The sequence below is a fragment of the Theropithecus gelada genome, chromosome 6, assembly GCF_003255815.1.
Source record: "Theropithecus gelada isolate Dixy chromosome 6, Tgel_1.0, whole genome shotgun sequence".
NCBI classification, from domain to species: domain Eukaryota; kingdom Metazoa; phylum Chordata; class Mammalia; order Primates; family Cercopithecidae; genus Theropithecus; species Theropithecus gelada.
The window spans coordinates 73,392,503-73,415,079 of record NC_037673.1 but is presented as its reverse complement, the minus strand read 5'-3'; the positions used below and the strand labels follow the sequence as shown (position 1 = coordinate 73,415,079).

The window sequence follows — 22,577 nt, the reverse complement described above, 5'->3', positions numbered from 1 at the left end:
GAGCTGAGATCCGGCCACTGCACTCCAGCCTGGGGGACAGAGCAAGACTCCGTCTCAAAAAAAAAAAAAAAAAAAGGTCGGGGAGGAGGAATCAAGAGTTAATGTTTAGTTTGCAAATATAAGAGTTTTGGGGGAGAATATCAGGTCAGGCAAATGTGTGAGCCACAATGGAATGAAGGTTACCTATTTGCTAAAATGTTTCCAAACTCGGACTTTCCAAGTGAGTGGTAGATATGCGTGGGAAAGTCACCCTTGAAACCAAAGAGGGGAGGATGCACACCAAAAGAGAATCTGGTTTTTACATTGTAGTTGTAATGGCAACGATCACTGTTGCCAAATGTAAACTTCTTAGGTTTGTAAAACTCCAATTAACACCACTCTCCATAGATAAAAATGTACATTTGAAGGAAATAGTTTTACAATCGAACTAGAGATTGTCCTTGCCTCTCAGAAACAAAACGGAATGCTATCTGTCCAAGAAAAAACACTCTTTGAAAGTGCTTTCCTGAATCGTGTTGAGTCTTCAGTGTGTCAGTGGGCAGGTCCCGGCTGTGTTCTCAGCTTTGTGGTCTCCTCCCGGCCTCTGGGGGTGGCTTTGAATGGGACGGCTTCACAAAATCTGCATGAAAATTGGGAATTGTCAAAGTAATTTGCCATTTACTGACTTGCTCTCTATGCCTTTTGTGTTTTGATCAATAAAAACTTAAATCCTTTACCCAGTTTAGTAACAACCTATTCTAAAGCATTATATTCCCCCTAATGTTTTTCGAGTTCTGGTTGTACAGTTATCCATTTTCAATGATATTCATTTTAAAAGGTTAACAAACGAGAAACTAAACCAACCATACAAATAACAGCCCAAAGAACACTTTCCAAAATGTGTTGCTGTAGTGCCATTTCAAATTTAATATTCATGCAGAGGAAAGCTAAAGGCCACCAAACCAGGTGGATAAAATAGTACTGCATTTTATGACTCATTCTTAAATGAAATCTCTTAAATATTGCTAATGAAGCCGGCTCCCCCGCCACAGCCTTGGCGGGCGCCCTTTCGAGCTGCTTCAGTTCCATTTCCCTGTCTAGCAATTTGCCCCAGGCCCCTATTAAATGAATTATCACGGCCCCTAAATCATCTCTGCAGGGGTTTCCTCTAATCCCATCAAGACACTTACACTCCCTTTCTTCCCTCCTGGTGACATAATGAATGATTATTTCATGGGGAGCCGTTAAAGAGGCCCCTCTGGAAGAGGGGAATGCGCGCGGCCCGGGGCGGAGGCGCGGGCTGGGCCACGGGGAGGCCGGGTGGGCACCAGCGCCGCCTCGGGCTGACGGGGACAAAGAGGCCACGCGGCCACCAACTGCCCTCCTGGCCGCCCGAGGTGGGGGTCCCCGCGAGCGGCGGGCCGAGAGCCTCCCGCTCCAGGCCTCCCGGTGCGCCCGGCCCGGGTAGCGACTCCGGGAGCCCAGGAACGCAGGGCAAGGAGAGAGAATATAAATGTTTTCCTTAACCAGAGGAAACACTGCACTCACAAACCACTTGCGGAATAGATTAAGCTAATTTATTAAACACAGTTTGCCTGGTGACTCAGCTGAGCTGAGTAATGATTTACAGTTTAAAAAAAAATTAGTAAGAGAAAGTCAGGGGCCACCGTGGCCCTAATCATGGGGCCATGGCAGCTCCGACGAGGCTGGGGCGCGCGTCCTGGCCCTGGGTTTGGGACCAAGGGTGGCCTTAGGCCTGCGGCATTGGTGAAGCTTCGCAGCCGTTGTGGAGCCCAGACCCCCAGCTCCGGGCAAGTGGCGTCCAGAAGAGAGCTGGGCCCTGGGCGGGGAGCCACCTCCAGGGAGTCAGGCAGAAGGACCCTCTTCCCCAGAGGAAGGGGTGGTTTGGGGTGTGTGTGTGTGTGTGTGTGTGTGTGTGTGTGTGTGTGTGTGTTTTATAAGTTGTTTCTGAGGCTCTCAGACCTCCCTTCGCATACCAGTGCTGGGTCTTCTGACAGTGAAGTAACGTAGAACAGTTTCCAGGAAATTTTGGATATTAAACTCTAGGACACGAGTCTTGAGCAGCGATTCTCAACAGCGTTGGGTGCCAGCAACCCTGGTTTCATAATAAATCCTTCCTAATGCCCAGCGCGGTGGCTCACGCCTGTAATCCCAACTCTTTGGGAGGCTAAGGTGGGAGGATCTCTTGAGCCCAGGGGTTCCAGACCAGCCTGGGCAAAACAGTGAGATCCCGTCTCTACCCAAAAAATACAAAAATTAGCTGGGCATAGTGACGCAAGCCTGTAGTCCCTGCTACTCAGGAGGCTGAGTCAGGAGGATCACTTGAGCCTGAGAGGTCAAGGCTGCAGTGAGACGTGATTATGCCATTGCACTCCAGCCTGAGCAACACAGTGAGATAGTGTCAAAAAAAAAAAAAAAAAGAAAGTTGTAATATCTTTTACTATTCCAAATAAAAATATGGAATAATATATCCTACATGTGACTTAGAAAAAGAGAAGATAGAAGGAAGAAAACAAAGAAAGGCAAAAACATAAGGGCCTAACTATAAACAAGAACACATAAGGTATAATATAACAAAAATATAGTATAATACATGTTTCAGTGGGTACATGCTCCATCACAACAACTAAGGAATGAAGTAATCAAACAATCTCACGCCTTTTTTTTTTTTTTTTTTTTTGACAGGCTCTCACTCTACTGCTCAGGCTGGAGTGCAGTGGTGTCATCTTGGCTCACTGCAGCCTCGATCTTTGTGGGCTCAAGTGATCCTTCCACCTGAGCCTCCTGAGTAGCTGGGACTACAGGCACGTGCCACCATGCCCAGTTAATTTTTGTATTTTTTTTGTAAAGATGGGGTTTTGCAATGTTGCCCAGGCTAATCTTGAACTCCTGAGCTCAAGTGATCCTCCTGCTCAGCCTCCCAAAGTGCTGGGATTATAGATGATCACATCACTTTATAACAAATGTTGATTTAAGAGAAAGCTTTCAGTTGATTGTTGTTGACTCTTTTTCTTTATAAGCAACATTATGAAATAAGGGCTAAATAAGGCTATTTACTCACACATGTAAAATCATCCAAATGTGACAGCTATGGTTGGGAGAACACAAAGCCCAAGAGCTACATTGCATTGTTGTCCATAACATGGTTTTCCAAAATGGTGAGCAACTCTCGGTCAGGTTCCAGACAAAACTGTGTACGTGGTAGTTGTATTCCTGGAAAATTTAATGTACATTAAAACTAGGTAAAAACACTTTGTGCTCATATGAAAAATGGAGCTAGAGATAATTATCAAAGGCTTTTTCACTTACATGAATATCTGATGGAACATTGGAATGTGTTCTGAAGGACCTGGAACAATTGTTTGAGTGCCAATGCACCGCCTTTTTGGGGTGGACCTACCCCCTTTGAAACTCGCTGGTCTAGAACATTGGTTTCTAAATTCTTTGCTTTAGAATTTCATGGAGAGCAGAACATTTTACATATGACATTAGAGGGTTTGCAGGCCTCTTAAAACCCATTCATAGACCCCCTATCAAGTCTATGTATTCTGAATTCTAAACCCTTTTGTACAGCAGAAATTGAAGGGCTAGAATCATAGAATAGGATAGAACCTTACCTGGATCCTCTGAGGAAAATCAGCTCATCCAGAGTCTGAAGAAGACTATATTCAAATTTTGAGTTTATTTGGTTATTGCAGGAAATTAGTCACTTTCCTGGTTCTGGAAGTGGAAACTAAATTACTTTAGTCTTTAAGGCGGTCCTAACACATTGTTTACTTCTACTCAACTTGTAATCAATAAAAATCCTAAATCTATTCTACTTGTTCTGGCTAAAAATGTTTGACCTTTGTACTTAGGCAGATAATTTTTTATATTGAAGTGTAGGGCTTTACATTAGTACCTATTAAATGCCTTCTTGTTGAAGATGACCCTTTATCCCGGCCTTGTCTAGATGTTTTTAGATACCAATTTTGTCTTTGAATTCATAAGCTTTCCTTTCTAGTTCTCTGTCACCTGCATGTCAAAATGTTATAATTAATTATAAAAAGGAAAACTGAGATAGAGGCCTCTTTTGCCAATGCTATGTCACTAGTAATAATAGGAATATGTTAACTTTCTAGTGTATATAGGAAAAGTCCCATTAGTTTGGTGTGTATATCATTGCATATTTAGAGCTGAAAAAATAAGGCAGTGTGCATTGTAATGGCACTTCCTTTTATGTTGTCAGAAATGTTTGATTTTTATTTAATTAATTTATTTATTTTGAGATGGAATCTCACGCTGTTGCTAAGGCTGGAGTGCAGTGGTGTGATCTTGGCTCACTGCAACCTTCACTACCTGAGTTCAAATGATTCTCCTGCCTCAGCCTCCTGAGTAGCTGGGATTACAGGTGTGTGCCACTACACCCAGCTAATTTTTGTATTTTTTTGGTAGAGATAGGGTTTTATCATGTTGGCCAGGCTGGTCTTGAACTCCTGACCTCAAGTGATCCACCCACCTAGGCCTCCCAACGTGTTAGAATTACAGGTGCGAGACACCATGCCCAGCCTGATTTTTATTTTAAAAGTCTTTTTTTAGAAGATTGCTCTTCCCCACTCTCAATGCTGGGATTTTGTCAATTCTAAAAATAATATTGTACCAAATTTAAGTATGTTTTATAAGAAGTTTTCCACAACCCTGCCATTTTAACATAACTGTTTTTATTTCTCCATGTTTCCTTCCACAGCTTCTACTTTTTGTTTAGGCTTTTACGTATTGCATGCCCAATTTTCTACGACTCTTTCTAGTTCTCTGTTAGAAATGGGTGTTAGCCTGGATTTATTCTTAAGCACATGCAATTGAACTAAAACAAGCAACCGAGCATCTTCCATACAGCTTTGCCTAAGTGGGCTGACAAGCGGGCTGAAATCTTTGTAGGCCTTACAGAAAGTGATCACTATAGAAAGGAGGTAGAACTGTCACGTGAACTTAGCAGCTCACTTTTTAAAGAATCATCAAACATCGACGTAAGTCAGAAGTGTACGGGAGGCAATGGGGTCTTGAGCTGCGATTTAGAAAGCCCTGAAATTGTGATTTGGAACATTTTTGTTTAGGGAGCACAGTCGAAAGTCTGTGTCTTCAGTTCTGCTCAAGAACAGGGTGAGGGGGTAGGAAAGGGTGGTAGAGAGGGCGTTTTGATTCATTTTTGGTTTTGGAGGGTGCTGGGACAGTTGAGGAAATCACCTCCTCATTAGAGGCCCTTTACAGGCAGAGCACAGTGGCTCATGCCTGTAATCCCAGTACTTTGGGAGGTTGAGGTGGGCGGATCGCCTGAGTTCAGGAGTTCGAGACCAGACTGGCCAACATGGTGAAAACCCGTCTCTATTAAAAAATATATATATACAAAAATTAGCCAGGCATGGGGGCGTGTGCCTGTAATCCCAGCTACTCAGGAGGCTGAGGCAGGAGAATCACTTGAACCTGGGAAGCAGAGGTTGCAGTGAGCCGAGATCGCACCATTGCACTACAGCCTGGGTGACAGAGGGAAACTCCGTCTCAAAAAAAAAAAAAAGCCTTTTACTTCTATTCATCTCCCCTTGGAACTTTCTTCAGGACCCAGGTGGGTGGCTACAGCCTAGAGATGCTTGTCCACAGCCCAAGGAAGTCTAAGCTAAAAGTTTCATTTACAATTTATACCTGCTTTTCTATCCTCTTATGCTGAGTGTTTTATAGAACATCTTCTCTGCAAATATCCTTTATCTTTTAGAAAATTGATAATAATGGTGGCTATTATTTATTGGGCATCTAGTATATGCCAGGCAGTGTATACTTATATTATTATGCTTCACAACAATACTACGAGATAGGAGTCATTATGTCATTTTCACAGTCCAAGGTCATGTCACTACATAACATTCTGTGTCTGTTTAAGGCTATATAAATTTGAACAATATAAAATAACATCACATGCTGGGCACAGTCATGCCTGTAATCCTGGCACTTTGGAAGGCTGAGGTGGGCGGATCACCTGAGGTCAGGAATTCAAGAACAGCCTGGCCAACATGATGAAACCCTGTCTCTACTAAAAATACAAAAAAAATTAGCTGGGTATGGTGGTGGGAGCCTGTAATCCCAGCTACTTGGGAGGCTGAGGCAGGAGAATCGCTGGAACTTGGGAGGTGGAGGCTGCAGTGAGCTGAGATCGCGCCACTTCATGCCAGCCTGGGTGACAGAGTGATACTCTGTCTAAACAGAGAGACCTGGGGTTTTTCCAAAGCAGGAAGGATACTGTGACTGCTCTTACTGACTTCTTTCTGCATAAAGCACAGGATGTTTCTGGAGTAAGCAAAGGGCAGACGCTTGAAACTTAGCAACAGGAAATGATCTTGAAACAATGAAGCTTAAGAGACAGAGCTGGCATATTTTCAAGATGTAAAATATTGGACTCTGAATATATAAGTTGTAGCACAGAATGTCTTACCAAACCACTGGATGACTACAAATCAGTTACCGAAGTAAATTCCTCCAGCCTTGGGTTGCATCAATGTTTGATGAATAAATACATGATGATTTTTCAGAGTTGTTAAGGATCCCTTATAAGAGAGGAATAGGAAAAGCTGACCTTGTTTAGCATATGCAATGCTTCTCAGGCTTTGAATGGAAACCGTCAAGCCATAAAATGTAATTCTGTTTTCTCTCACCACTTAAGTTTTTGACCAAGAGTTACCCTTGTCAAGCTCAGAAATCATTCTGGGTGATGTAAAGCAGGTTATAGGGCAACCCAGTTCCATAATTGAATAAATTATAAGTTTTCAAATATTTCTTGCTCCAGAAATAAAAATAACTGGCCAGGGTCTTTTTGAGGTTGGCCTCATCCATAATCTGAGTCCCTGCCTGAGGCAGCTCTAATCCCATGAATGCATGACTAACACAGTCATGTTGTTGCTGTGGCCCCTGGAAACATCAAGAGTCTTCCTAAAAATCAATCCCAGACTTTATAGTATTATCAGGTCTTCTCTGTAGGTGGCTGGGACTGCTGTCATTGTTCCAGCTTACAATGACTTCAGAGCTCCAGGACAAATTAGGCCCTGATTCAGCCGATCCCCAGAAACCCCATTCAAGGGAACCTGGGCATCCAAAATGTATTCTTTAGCAAGCTAGGTCAGTGTGCTTAGTTCTGCCATCCGCACCAGAAAAGACTGTGGGTCTGGTCACAAAACCTAGGACATTTCCACATCCTGATGATTTATTACCAGGGCAAATAGAATTATTGCAGACCACAATATCATTTATCATTTAATTATGTATCTTTCTGGAAGACAACATACACAACCAAAGAGGCAATTTAGAGCTGGCTTGTCTTTTGCTCTGGGCCTCAGTTTCCTTGCCTGCAGTAGGAGAGACCTGGGTAGAATGGTCTCTGGATCTTGAAGGGCTCTTTAGCCCTACCCTTCCAGAGTCTATAGATGCATAGGGAGATGAAGCTCTTACACAGAAGTGGCCTTCTTGAGCTACAGTTTCGTTGGTACCACCTCCTATCTGTGCTACACAACTGCTTAGCCTCATCAAGCCTCAGCTTTCTCATCAGCAAAAATGGAGATAAGGACAGTACCAACTTCATAGAGTTAATTGCTTGAATTATTTAAGGTAATGCATGTGCACCTGAGAGAAGGAAATCTCAGAGAGCACTCAACTTATATGAGCTATTATAATGATTATTGGGCCATCTCATTGTAATCACTTTTCTTTGCTTATTTTCCTCCTTGCTCCCTATCTCTCCTTCTTTGCCTCCACCTACTTTTCATCACTTATCTTTTCAAATTTACTTTTACCGCACAAACCATCTTCAAGAGATAAACTTTAAAGAAACCAAAAATGAGGGATTCCAATATCAAGTTCAAGGATGATTGATTCCAGGACCCAATCCTAGATCTTTCAAGGTGTACTAGTTCATTCTATGCTGCTATAGCCAAATACCTAAGGCTGGGTGATTTATAATAAACAGAAATTTATCTGCTCACAATTGTGGAGGCCAGGAAATCCAGTATCAAGGTGCCAGTATCTGGCGAGGGCTTTCTTGCTGTGCTATAACATGGTGGAAGACATCACATGACAGAAGCAAGGAGGGTAGAGAGAGAGAGAGTGCAAGAGGGGCCAAACCCACTCTCATGATAACAAACTGCCTCTCGTGATAACAGTTTCAGTCCATTCATGAAGGTGGAGTCCTTGTGACCTAAACACCTCTTTAAGGTTCCAATACCATCACAATGGCAATTACATTTCAGCATGAGTTTTAGAGGGGACAAACATTGAAATCGCACCACAAGAATTGTAAACAATTCCCTGCACTTTTTTTTGCCATATAGTATTTGCATATCTACTGCCACCATATCTACTGCCACATGTTTGTAACCATTTATATGGTTACAAACATGTAGGTTGGGATGTTAATGTTGTGGAGATGTTTAGGAACAGATATTTCTTTTGTGTACCTTCATTTTTCTATGTGTTAGAACAGTAAGGGTTGGGTTCTCCTTAAAAGACTCTCTGGACGAGGACTACTGTTACTTTGTTTGTTTGTTTGTTTGAGACGGGAGTCTCGCTCTGTTGCCCAGGCTGGAGTGCAGTGGGTGATCTCGGCTCACTGCAAGCTCTGCCTCCCAGGTTCACGCCATTCTCCTGCCTCAGCCTCCCAAGTAGCTGGGGCTACAGGCACCCGCCACCACGCCCGGCTAATTTTTTGCATATTTAGTAGAGACAGGGTTTCACCGTGTTAGCCAGGATGGTCTCGATCTCCTGACCTAGTGATCCATCTGCCTCAGCCTTCCAAAGTGCTGGGATTACAGGCGTGAGCCACTGTGCCCGGCCAAGGAGGACTACTGTTTTGGCAATGTTTGTGTAATCTTATTTTCTTTGTGGTGGATTAGGAATACATAACATGTGAAGCATTTTCCTTTTAAGATTTAAGTGTTTTCTACTTAGGCTACCACAGGTTAAATAAACATTCCTGTGAACAAGCTCTTTAAAACATTTATATTTTCTCCTTCCCACATACCTAAGCAAATCTTAATTAGTGTCATTTGCTTCAGAATATGCCCAGTTCATTTCCAGGCTGCCAAGGCAAAGTCAGAGTTCAAGTTACCATATGTTGATGGGAACAGGTCGACAATCCTCTTCCCTGTCCAGAAGATATCCTCCTTGGTCCCTGAGCATTTGATAAAACCCACTTTCCCCATTTGCTCTGTAAATTCACTTCATATGTACTATCTCCTCTTGGAACCAGGTATCTTTGGAACAGAAAACCGGGAAAACAATCATGAGTGGCTGATGTCCTCCAGTCTTGCCTTACTGACCAAAATATCAACTACTTTATGGGATTCATCTATGAGCCTTACTATGTCATGCACTATAGAAAATTACACTTAATAGTCTCCAGGCCCCTTCTTAGGATGTTGTTAATTATTTCTATGATACAAATGCAAGAAATAACCGGACCACTGGCAATGCAGTATGAGAGAATCAAGCAAATTTGGAACAAAATCTCAGATTTTTAGTGTAAGACAACCGGTAAGTCATTCTCTTTCTTGCTTCCTTGATAACAACGGAATGGGTTTTTTCCTCTTCTACTTTTAGCCTCCTTTATGAAAAATGCCTTGGAATTATGGTCCTTTCATGGTTTTCCACAAGGAATGTTGCTCCCTTCTGCCCTTTGTTTAGGAGAGATATTCCAGCCACAACTGAAAGAATATTGTTCTTTGTGACTGGAAATGCAGAAAGTGAGATCTGGAAGCTTGGTGTGGTGGATACGGGGTGCACCACTCTGAGCCCCTCTTTAAGACCAAGGCATTTATTCCTAGAACTGCTGGAAGTGTTGTTTGCTGAAAGCTCTTAACAAAATATCTCTCCAGGAATTGTCCTATGCCAAAGAGAGCTGCCTTGCCAAAAGTGGCACTCCCTTCCAGGAGTCAGCCTGCATCCAGTGGCTGTCAAAGGGGGAACAGCTCTGCAAGATCTTCTGGGCCCCTGAGCTCTCTGCAGACCAGCTGAAGCGACCACATGGCCTCAACTTCTCCTTCTACCCATTGCTGTTTCCTGCCCTCCCTGCTCAGAGGTAACTCCAAGAGCACCCTCCAGTAAGCCTCTTGCAAGAAATCTTCATGTCATTTCCTGGGGAGCCTGACCTCCAACACTCAGACTAAAAGTGTTAGAGATAATATGAAGCAGCTTAAAGTGAGTCTTAAGTCCCCATATTTACTTTTTTTTCTCCCAGTAATATTACACTCATTGGGCTAAAATACAATGAAGAACTTTGAAGTGTTGAAGTGTTGAAGGACTTTGCGATATCAGTTGCCAAATAGAAAAAAGATATTAAAGTGTATGAAATGATGTCAACAAATGAGAAATTCATTTTAGAACGTTTTTTTAACAAAAACACCAAACTATCACTTTCGAAATCAGAGTTGTGAAAAACATAAATTTTATCAATTAGAATATTATTATAAGAAATTCTGAAACAAAGAGCTGTCTCAGTACCTTGATGTTTTTAGTGCTGTTTTAAAGGAGTGAATTGCCTATTATAATAAATGCTTGATGATTAAAGCAGCTACCTACCATGGTCAGAGAGGGTGGGGGATGAAGGGAAGAAATCAGCTTCTAATGAGAAAACTAAGGCACCAAGAGACGTTTGTTTTAACAGTTTGCTCTACATGCACACCTTATCAGGACTGTAATTTTAAAACTTTTTTTCAAGTAGTTTATTATAACAACATTCAGTGATGACTATCTCATTCATCACATAGTTATAACAAAAATAATCATGACTGATTTCTTTTCAGGCACAATGTATGTATCAAAATAGGGAATAGTCGTCTTTTTTCCTAAAAGACAAGCCTTTACTGGAACTCTTTTTTTTTTTTTTTTTTTTTGAGATGGAGTCCCACTGTGTTGCCAGGCTAGAGTACAGTGGCGCAATCTCAGCTCACTGCAACCTCTGCCTCCCAGGTTCAAGTGATTCTTCAGTCTCAGCCTCCCGAGTAGTTGGGATTACAGGCACACGCCACTGTGCCTGGCTAATTTTTGTATTTTTAGTAGAGACGGGATTTCACCATGTTGGCCAGGATGGTCTCAATCTCCTGACCTCGTGATCTGCCCGCCTTGGCGTCCCAAAGTGTTGGGATTACAGGGGTGAGCCACCACGCCCGGCTACTGGAACTCTTTGAAAATTAATTTACATAAGTTGTATCTCAAAACATTATAATAATGTTATATTATTATCATTATTATAATAATAAAAATCATACAACACCAAAGTATACAGAGTAAACAGTGAAAATCCCCTCCTCACAGGTAATCACTGTTCTGTTCATTTTCAGATCCTTTTTTATGGGGGTCATGGTTATTCTAGGATCTATATACATACACAGCATGCCTTTCATTGTGTTTTCTCTTGTATTCTTACATTAATAGAATCATTCTATTGTATTGTAACTTGTACTTGTTAACTTAAGGTTTTATTAAAATTCTTTTTAACCTATTAAATTCAAACTCACACCGTGGTATTCTCAACTACTATATTAAAATTAAATTTGATGCTACATTGACCCTAGGGATGTTAACTATTTTGAGGAATCAAACTGCTTATGTAAGTGAACAAATTAACTATTTCAGTTTTCTAATATAAATTCTAATTTTTCTCAAAATGCAGAGAATTACATTTTCCCTTTTCTTTTCAGAAGGGTTCAGTTGAGCCTGACACCAGAACTATTTTTAAAAAAAAAATCCAAGCAAAATTAAATCCAGTTCTAATCTGATTCTCAAAATGAACTTAACATTTTCTTTTTGCCTTGGTATTACCCTGCCTCCTGCATAGACATGTGTTAAAAGAAGGCTGGAAGGGAAAAAACTAATTTCAGCCATTAAATTTTGCTTATATTTGTTTTCAAATCCAAGTAGCCTTTCCTTTTCAGTAGCAAAGGTCCTCTCTCCTGCTCCATCACTGGTCTGTAAAGTAAATTGCAAAAAGCTACCAAAGTCTGGCTACATCCTCATAGTGACTGTTTAAACCCATTACTTTCTCTTTTAATCAAATCACTGTTGTGTCAAAATATACGATTCTCGCCATGAATCTCCCCAGCTTGTTACAGGTCACCGGTTGCACCTTGAAAATGTTTGCTCTCCTAAGCGTCTTCTCTCCAGCCTCCAGCTAAATTGCTCCACACCAAGCCTGATCATTTTTCTATACACATAGACCTCTAATTAATATAAACATAATGGCAACGAGAACCTGTACTTTACGAAGAGAGGAAAGGAAAATGCCTGGTCAGTAAGTATGTGAAGCATCATTTGGATGATGGCAAATGGGCATTTAGGCAGATATAAGCATTCAAATCATACTAAGAAAAAAAAAGCAACCCCTGAAAATTCCTTGTCCCTGAATTACTGAGAGATTTCAGCCTTTATTCTTTTCTGCTTTAAGAAATGTTCTATATAAAGCCGCCAGAGGGCCAGTAAGGAAAATAGTAATTATGTTTAAACAGCCAACACTTCACTAACATAAAATATTTGTACAGGCTCTTAAACATGAAGTTAAGTGCCAGAGGCTATTTTCATTGTTTAATGTATTAAGTAAATAAAAATGTATCTAAGATGTGGACACACAATTAGTTTTGAGTTATTTATCCTGGAGTTTGTATGGTTTAGAAAAACTCCATCTTCTTGGCTGCTGCTGTCCTAATGCATTTAACTTCAGCCATCAGCTATGATTAAACACCTGCTGTTGTGGGGAAACAAAGCACACTAATCCAATATGTATTTCTGACATCTTAAATATCACCCAGTCCCCTGACATCAGGCACAGCTTTTCAGCGGGATGGAATTCCAGAGCATATTTTTCTAATTTATGGATGGACAATAAATCAAAATTAAGCCCTGGGCAATGAAATATACATCAGTGCAGAATGAACTGACTGCAAACGAGGACCCTGCACAACCGAGGGGAAAAGGATATATTAATGGAATCCTAAGCTGCAAACACTGAAGTGAAAATTAAGGAAGTTTATTTCACATTTTATCCTCATGAAAACAAAAGACAGAAAATGAAAAGTTTTCTATTTTGTCATGCACAGCACCAGAGGAGCACATTTACATTTTTTAAAAAAAGTGACTGCTTCCAAATACTGGTATGTGAGTGATTAAAAAATCTCCTCTGCTGTTTTTCGTATTTTCAATATTTAGGAGAGTTTGAAGGGCTTAGCATGGTTTCGGTGTTGCTTTTCTGGAAGAATGAACAAAGGCCATTGTTGACAGTCGTCAGCTGCTTCTGGGAATCATCAAGAAGGACTGGCTGGGCTGGGAGCTGTCCAGTGCTGAATGAATCTTCCGTGGGCTGACCTCCAGCTATCCTGGAACCTGGAGACAAGAGGTGACCTGAGAGCTTTGTTCTCATCGATGGCCTTCAGGAACCTCATGTGTAGGGCCACTGCCCTGCTCTGGCTACCTGGCTGTGTCCACCCCAGACCCTGGGCTGAGGTCACGTTGGAGCTGCAGAGGTGGCTTATCCTTCTCACCCTTGATGCTACCAATCCACCATATGTCTTCAATAGAGCCTGCCAGGGCAACAACCATCATCTTTATCAGGGATAATGCTTTATGTTTATGAGCATGTCATGGCTCTTAAATATTACCTCTTGAATCCTCACAGCATCTCTATTATTGGAATAAGTGGCAAATATTTATTTAATTATTAGAGACAAGGATACACAGCCATAGCAAAATTGAGAGCTTTGTCTTGGGCCACATGAAAAATGGTGCAATTGGTGAAAGGATCCCTACTGACTGGCTTACAGTTCTAGGTCTCACTTAGACAGCAACCCCACCCCCAGTTGACAGAAGTATCTTCAGGTTATTCTTCCTAAGGCACTTGCATCTATAGAACAATTATTTCTGTAGATTCATATGTTACTGACTTACTGACATATGGTATCTATTTATGAATAATTATTTACATGGACTTATGTTATTGAGAACATTTTAAATTATTGAAATTAATATTAAAGGAAACAACGTCATTTGGGAATTTTTTCCTGTATCTCAGAAAGAATATAAGGTTCTGGATCTTATACTAAAAAATTCTAAGTGGAAGAATGAGTGATTTTAAAAATTGGTATCCTTTGGGGTCAGTAATTATTGGGGCTGATATCCGTGGTTGTTATGAAGCATAAACATGAAGAATATATTCCCTCCACCATTCCACCATTGTGATTTTCATTTTTGCATTAAAACCTCTTTCGTTTACTTTTCTTTTCTTTTTTCTTTCTCTCTTTCTTTCTTTTTCTTTCTTTTCTTTCTCTTTCTTTTTTCTCTTTCTTCTCTTTTTTCTTTTCTTCTTTCTTCTCTTTTTCTTTCTTTCTTTCTCTCTTTCTTTTTTCTCTTTCTCTTTCTCTTCTTTCTCCTTCCTTTCTTCCTCTCTTCCTTCCTTTCTCTTTTTCTTTCTTTCGTTCTTTCTTTCCTTCCTTCCTTCCTTCCTTCCTTCCTTCCTTCCTTCCTTCCTTCCTTCCTTCCTNTTCCTTCCTTCCTTCCTTCCTTCCTTCCTTCCTTCCTTCCTTCCTTCCTTCCTTCCTCTCTGTTTTCTTTCTTTCTTTTTTCTTTGTCTTTCAATCCAGGGTCTTGCTATGCTGCTCTGGCTGGAGTGCAGAATCTATTCACGGGTATGATCATAGTGCACTATAGCCTCAAACTCCTGGGCTCAAACAATCCTTCTTCTTCAGCTTCCCAAGTAACTGAGACTGACTTTTCTTTCTAGTTCAAATCCTTGAAATGATTCCTTACGGGAAATATTCGTAAGCCTGGCAGGAAATTCTTTGTGTAAAAATATAGCTTAGTATTAATCAACTTAACAGTTTTTGAGGAAAACTTTGTGCTTGAAAGATCTCTGCTCACTGCAACCTATGCCCCTTGGGTTCAAGTAATTCTCCTGCCTCAGCCTTCCAAGTAGCTGAGAAAATAGGCGCCCACCACTATGCCCAGCTAATTTTTGTATTTTTAGTAGAGACGAGGTTTTGCCATGTTGGCCAGGCTGGCCTCGAACTCCTGACCTCAGGTGATCCACCTGCCTTGGTCTCCCAAAGTGTTAGGATTACAGGCGTAAGCCACAGTGCCCAGCCAAGAAATACTTTTTAAAATACCTCCTTTCCATTTAATTATCAGAAAGCTACAAAGTAATCTTGTTAATAGTAATAGAAATGGATGATGTTAGTTGACAGCCCTGTTTTGGATGCCTTAGATGAATTATTTCTAGTAGTCCTTATGAACAGCCTGTGGTTCAGTACTGTTGTCATCCTTCTTGAAGGCTTAGGACATGAGTCTAGAGGATCAGACACTTGCCAGAAGTCACACGGTGATGAATGGAGAAGAGAAGCAAAATCTGGCAGTCTGTTTGCAGAGCCTGCCTTCCAAGTACATTGTTACTCTAAAAATATTTAAAAGCCACAACTTAATGCTATCTTTAGTCTCTCTTTGAAAACAGGCATAGACATAAAGGAAAGTGTGATTTTTATATGTTTTAACTTTTAAACTCTCCAGGCTAGTTTAACCTATCTCCTCTAGATGCAGTGTTTTTCTATAAATCACTAAAATGGGATCACTGGCTACTGTTTATAGTCACTGCCACATAATGGCAAGTAGAATTATAATATTAAAAATTGCATCCTCAAGGTTCAGGTAGTACTCTATCCACGTTGTAATCTAAATTTTTTTTTATTTAAAAATTCTAACTACTATATCAGTAAATATGGACAAAAACCTATGAATGCTAATAAGGGATATGGAATTTCAACAGTATGAGTAAATGAGTTTAAAAACTAATGATTTTTCCCAGGCTGAAATTAAATAAAATCCTATAGTTTGGTTTACAAAAGTTTTAAAAACATTTATGAAAACCTTGCCATAGCATTAGAAGACTTCATTGTTATTTTATTTTATTTTATTTTATTTTCGAGATGGAGTCTCGCTCTATCGCCCAGGCTGGAGTGCAGTGGCACGATCTCGGCTCACTGCAAGCTCTGCCTCCCGGGTTCTCGCCATTCTCCTGCCTCAGCCTTCCCAGCAGCTGAGACTACAGGCGCCCGCCACCACGCCTGGCTAATTTTTTGTATTTTCAGTAGAGACAGGGTTTCACTGTGTTAGCCAGGATGGTCTCAATCTTCTGACCTCGTGATCTGCCCCCCTCGGCCTCCCAAAGTGCTGGGATTACAGGCGTGAGCCACCGCGCCCGGCCTTCATTGTAATTTTAAAATGTGTATATTGATGAACAAAAACACATTAATTATTGCAGCCACAACGTTTATTTTTAAAGTTACTAAAATAAAATAGAGTATTTTCTCATTAGTATCGTCCATGTTTTTCAAAATTAATATATTTAACCAACTTTTATTGATGGTCCACCATGTACTAGGCATTAAGGTAGGCCCTAAGAGATCAGTACAAAAAAAGGTATGGTTTCCCTTATGGAGTTTATCTTCTAGGTGTGTATAATTCTGTTCTTCATCATTGGAAAACTATGTCATGAGAAAAGTTGGAGAGCATGAAGAATGAAGAAATGTTCCTGACTTAAATAAGAACTTTATTTTGGCATTGCAATCCACATAAAATATCCTAGAAAAATGGTCTTACATTCTTTGATATCTGCGTTTCTAAATGTCAGCATTTTTATTTCCTAGGTCTACAGACTCCTAGGTCCTGCTCATTATAGTTTCTTGTTAAGGATGTGCCTGGCGGATAGTTACTCTAGATCTGTTTTTTCCTTCCCTGTTTCTTGGCTGAGACTCTCGTCAAACCTAACATTTAGGTAACATTCCCCCCCTTTTTTTTTGACAGGGTCTTGCTTTATTGCCCAGGCTGGAGTGCAGTGGCACAATCTCAGCTCACTGCAGCCTCGACATCCCAGGCGCAGATGATCCTCCCACCTCAGCCTCCTGAGTAGCGGGGACTACAGGCACGCACCACCATGCCTGCTGATTTTTTGTAGAGATGGAGTCTTGCCATGTTGCACAGATTAGTCTTGAGCTCCTAAAGCTCAAGTCATCTGCCCACCTCAGCCTCCCAAATTGCTGGGATTTCAGATGTGAGCCACCATGCCCAGCCATATCCTTTTTTTTTTTTTTTTTTTTTCCAATTGAGGTGAAATTCACATAACATAAAATTAACTATTTAAAGTGAACAATTCAGTGGCATTTAATACATTTACAATGCTGTACTACTACAACCTCTATCTAGTTCCAAAACATTTTTATTATCCCCACAAAAAAGCCCATACATTTTAAGCAGTAACTTCCCCTTTTTCCCCTCCTCCCAGCCCTTGACAACCACCAATTTGCTTTCTATATGGAATGATCTATTCTAATATTTCATATAAATGGAGTTATATAATATGTGACTTTGTGTATCTGACTCCTTTCATTTAGCATAATGTTTTCTAGATTCATTCACAGTATAGAATGTATCAATACTTCATTCCTTTTTATGACTGAATAATATTCTATTGTATAGAAAAACCACATTTTGCTCATCCATTTATCCATCGATGGACATCTGAGTTGTTTTAACCTTTGGTTATCATGAATACAGATGTTACGAACATTCACATATAAGTATTTATTTGAATACCTGTTTTCAATTATTTGGATCATGTTTTTTTAAATATTCTTTTTATTTTGGAATAGTGTTAGATTTAAAGAAAATCTGCAAAGATAACACAGAGAAGATATACCCATCACCCAGTTTCCCCTATTCTTATTTTACATACCCATGGTACAATTGCCACAACTAAGAAACCAATATTAGCACAACATTATTTGCTAAACACCAGACTTCATTTGGATTTCAATAGCTTTTCCAATAGTACCTTTTTTCCTTTTTTTCTTTTCTTTTTTTTTTATTCCAAGATCCCATCCAGGAGTCCACATTTAGCATTTAATCTCCTTAGTCTCCTCTGATCTGTCACAGTTTCTTGGTCTTGGTCTTTCCTTGTTTTTCAAGATCTTGAGAGTTTTAAAAACTACTGGTTGGGTATTTTGTAGGATGTCCCTCAATTTAGGTTCATCCAGTGTTTTTCTCATGACTAAACTGGAGTCTGGGGAAGGATACCATGGAGGAGATGTGCCCTTTTCATCACATTACATCAGGCGGTACCTGCTACCACCATGATTCATCACTGGAGATGTTAACCTTGATCGCCCGGCTGAGGTGGTGATCGTGTTTTCCCCCCTGCAAAGGTCCTTTCCACTGCCCTTTGTCTGTTCTGTTCTATGGAAGCAAGTCACTAAGTTCAGCCACAGCCAAGATGGGGGTAGGTGGGAGATGCTAGAATTGATCTCTGCCTCCTGGAGGGAGGAATATCTACATAAGTTATTTGGAATGCTTCTATAAGGAAATTTATCTCTTTCCCCCATTTATTAATTTATTTTTACTTTAATAGATTCAGAGGGTAAAAGTGCAGTTTTGTTACATGGCGATATTGTGTAGTGGTGAAATCTTGCTCTTTTAGCATATTCATCACCCGAATAGTGAACACTGTAGCCAGTAGGTAATTTTTCAACCCTCACCACCCTCCTATCCTCCCATTTATTCAATGTTGTATTTACATCAGTGTGAACTCATGGATATTTATTTTATAGCTCATATCCTTTTAAAATCTTGTCACCAATATCTGTCAGAAAAGTGATAGATGCAGAGTGAGTGCAGTTTAGAATGCTTCAAAGGCAGGGAGACTTTGAGTTTACTAAAAGATACAGTAGCCACAGAACAAGATGAGGTGACTCATGTACAATTCCTATAGGATGGAGCTTTGAAGACTTTTACTAAGTACACAGATAACACATTTCGGTGCAAGCCCTTTAATGGAGGCTGTTTATTTTGACAGGGCTTGTTTAGGTAGGACCTAAGTTTTCTGATTCCTTGTTCTGTGCCACTTTCATAAATAGGTCGGCCCATAGAGACAGAAAGAAAAACTCTATTACTGTTTTCAAGAATTGAGATGCCTACTATAAAATTAGGTCTCAAACAGGAGGCATTTAAGACCTTTAGACATTTAAGACCTTTAGATTCATTGTAATGAAACTGTGAAACACCAAAGTCAAAGAGAAAATATTTACCACATTCAGAGAAAAGAGGATAGGTGATTTATAAAGGAACTACATTTAGACTTGCTGACTTCTTTATAGCAACAATAAAAACCATAAGAAAATGAATAATATAGTCAAAGTGCTCAGAAAAATAACTGCCAACCAAGAACTGTGCATTCAGCTAAGTTATCATATGATAGTGAGAGAAAAATAAAAATGTTTTTAGGCAAACCCTGAGAGCATATTTTACCAATAGATCCTCGGTGAATAAAAAAATTGAATCCAGAAGGAAGAATTGAGAAGAAAGAATAGGAAGCAGGGCCAGGCACAGTGGTTCACGCCTGTAATCTCAGCACTTTGGGAGGCTGAGACGAGAGAGTATCACCTGAGGCCAGGAGTTCAAGACCAGCCTGGCTAACGTGGTGAAATACCATTTCTACTAAAAATAGAAAAAATTAGCCAGGCATGGCGGTGCTCGCCTGTAATTCCAGCTACTCTGGAGGCTGAGGCAGGAGAATTGCTTGGACCTGTGGAGTGGAGGTTGCAGTGAGTTGAGATCACCCCATTGCACTCCAGCCTGGGCAACAAGAGCGAAACTCTGTCTCAAAAAAAAAAAAAAAAGGAAGCAAATAAATATGTGAATGAATCCAAAGAAAAACTGACATAAAGCAACAACAACAATAGTAATTCACTGGGGATTAAAAAATAAAAACCTAAATCTAAACTATTGAACAATAGGCATATGGAAAGCAGGAGGGGATTATTTGAAGTTAAAGTGTCCCTTTTTTTTTTTTTTGTGAGACGGAGTCTCCTTCTGTCGCCCAGGCTGGAGTGCAGTGGCGCCATCTCAGCTCACTGCAACCTCTGCCTTTCGGGTTTCTTGGGTCAAGTCATTCTCCTACCTCAGCCTCCCAAGTAGCTGGGACTACAGGCGCATGCGCCGCCACGCCCAGCTAAGTTTTGTTATTTTTAGTAGAGATGGGGTTTCCATGTTGGCCAGGCCTGAAGGTAAAGGGTTCTAAGCTCCACGACTTGTTGAGGAGGCAGAATAGATAGTGATTAACTTTAGATTTTGGTAAGCACATGGGCCAAATTTTTAAGAATAATAACTATTCTTAAAGTTAACTATTCTTAAAGTTTAAGTTGAGATTTTGTTACATATTCATGTTATTCAACATTTTAAAAAAGTAACCTCTATAAATGCCTCCTGACACTGATACAACTTCCAAAACCAGGGCAGTTGGGGAAGAGAAGGAGGGAGAGGGAAGGAAGGCAAAGAAAATTCAATCAATCTGCCAGAATGCAGTAAAGAAAAAGAGAGAAAAACAGGATAAAAGAGAGTGTAGAATAAGATGGTAGAAATAATTTCAAACATGTTAGTAATATGTGTATGTAATTTGCCTAAACTTGCCAGTTCAAATAAATTATTAGACTGAATTTAAAAAATCTAGCTGTATTTTGCTTATAAGAGACAAAGCAAAATTATTATGAAACAGTAAGACTAAAAGTAAAAGACTGGGAAAAAAAGTTGGTAGCTTCATTATTGCCAAACAAAATAGACTTCAAGGCAAAAAGTATTATTAGAAAGAAGACATGTGGACCCAGTGTGTGGAACCAGACATTTGAAAAGCTGTCGTATCATGTGAAACAGAGATCCTACATCAAAAACACACTCATATGATTTTGTATGGCCCAAAAGGACAGAACAAAAGGTAGAGAGAGGCAGGTATTGACTCAATGTGTTGGAAAGAACTTTCTGACAATTAGCTCTCTGCAATGAAAGTTCTGTTTCTGAAGGTATTTAGGCTGTGGCTGTGGATGCATGAGCAGAGCTAGACAGATTGTGTCCAGATTTTTGCATTAGAATCACCTGGAGAGCTTTTTAAAAACATCTTTCATGGGTTCTTTCCAGACTTAATGAGAAGATGCTACATTCTAGGGATCTGCCTTTGAAATGCACCCCAGGTGATTTTGATGTAGCTAACTCAGAACTGATCCGTGGAATAGCGTTTGGGAACGCTGGCCAGATGACTCCTAAAGTTCCCAGTAACTGTGATGTTTAGTAATTTAATAATGCCTTGCTAGACATTTAGCTGTGAACTAGAGGGATTACTAGAAACTGGAGAGGTAGCATCATGGTTTTCAGGGTAAGAATATCTGTGCAATTTGTTGTAACTGGGTGAACAGCCCATGTGCTTTCTCCACCATTCATAAGCTTTTCAGGGATGTTGGTAAAGATGATGGAAATTAACATTCTACTCAGAACAAATGGCCTAAGAGGCCCAACATGACTTATTGTTTACATATCCGACACCCTCATATTTCATTATGGAGAGACTCTGTTACATGTCTAGTGGCCCAGAGCACTGTGTCTCAAACTTTTCCTAAGCACACGGATCACCTGAGAATCTCGGTAAAATGCAGATTCTGCTTCGGTTGGACTAGGGAGAGATAGGCATCTCTAACAAAGCTTTCTTTTCTTTCTTTCTTTTTTTTTTTAAATTTCATTCCCTTTTATTCTAACAAAGCTTTCTATCTTCTCAATTTATCATTCAGTATTCAGGAATCTTCTTTTTCTTTAGACAAGGTAAAGAGAGAAGTTCTCTGGTCTTCCAAAGACCCTTTACCTCCTTATTCCAAATGATCATTTTGTCTTCCTTTTGCTGTGAACTGATGAGTAGAAGAGGCTGGAAACAGTGCTATGGGGATTGGGTTTTGCAAGAGATATGGGAGTCAGAACGAAAGTTCAGAGCTGAGAATGGTGACATCTTAAGAGCTTAGACTTCTATTCCTACCCAGAGCAGGATAGACGCCCTTCCCGGCCTGTCAAAAGACCAGCATTCTCCCCTCAGAATGAGCTTCTTTGTTTCATTTTGAAAGTTTTGTTCTTTCGTAAGTCGCTTAATCTTCCTGAGGCTGTTTTGTCCCTGAGAAATGCTAATTAGGATTTTCACATGCTTTATAATTTATTATTATTTTTCATTAAGGTAAAATTCATATAACAAAATATACCACTTTAAAGTGTACAATTCAGTGGCATTTAGTACATTTACAATGTTGGGCAAGGGACACCTCTATCTAGTTCCAAAACATTTTTATCACCCCAACAGAAAACCCTGTACTAAGCAGTCACTCCCTCTTCCTGCTTCTTCCTAGCCCCTGGCAAACTCCAATCTGCTTTCTGCCTCTTTGGATTGACCTACTTCGAGTATTTTATATAAATGAGATCATATAATATGTGATCTTGTGTGTCTTGCTTCTTTCACTTAGCATTATGTTTTCTGGGTTCATCCGCACTGTAGCATGTTTCAATACTTTGTTCTTTTTTTTTTTTTTTTTTTTTTTTTTTGAGACGGAGTCTCACTTTGTTGCCCAGGCTGGCGTGCAGTGGCATAATCTTGGCTCACTGCAACCTCCACCTTTCGGGTGCAAATGACTCTCCTGCCTCAGCCTCCAAATAGCTGGGACTGCAGGTGCACA

At 40.2% G+C, this 22,577-nt stretch overlaps 1 long non-coding RNA gene across 1 annotated transcript in view; it reads right to left on the bottom strand.

Moving 5' to 3' along the window:
- Positions 1–382: 382 nt before the first annotated feature.
- The window catches only part of LOC112626825, a 74,558-nt gene continuing 52,363 nt past the window's right edge, over positions 383–22,577 (bottom strand). Inside the window, exon 2 of the long non-coding RNA XR_003119963.1 lies at positions 383–619. This is a non-coding gene — a long non-coding RNA (uncharacterized LOC112626825). The remainder of the gene's footprint in view (positions 620–22,577) is intronic.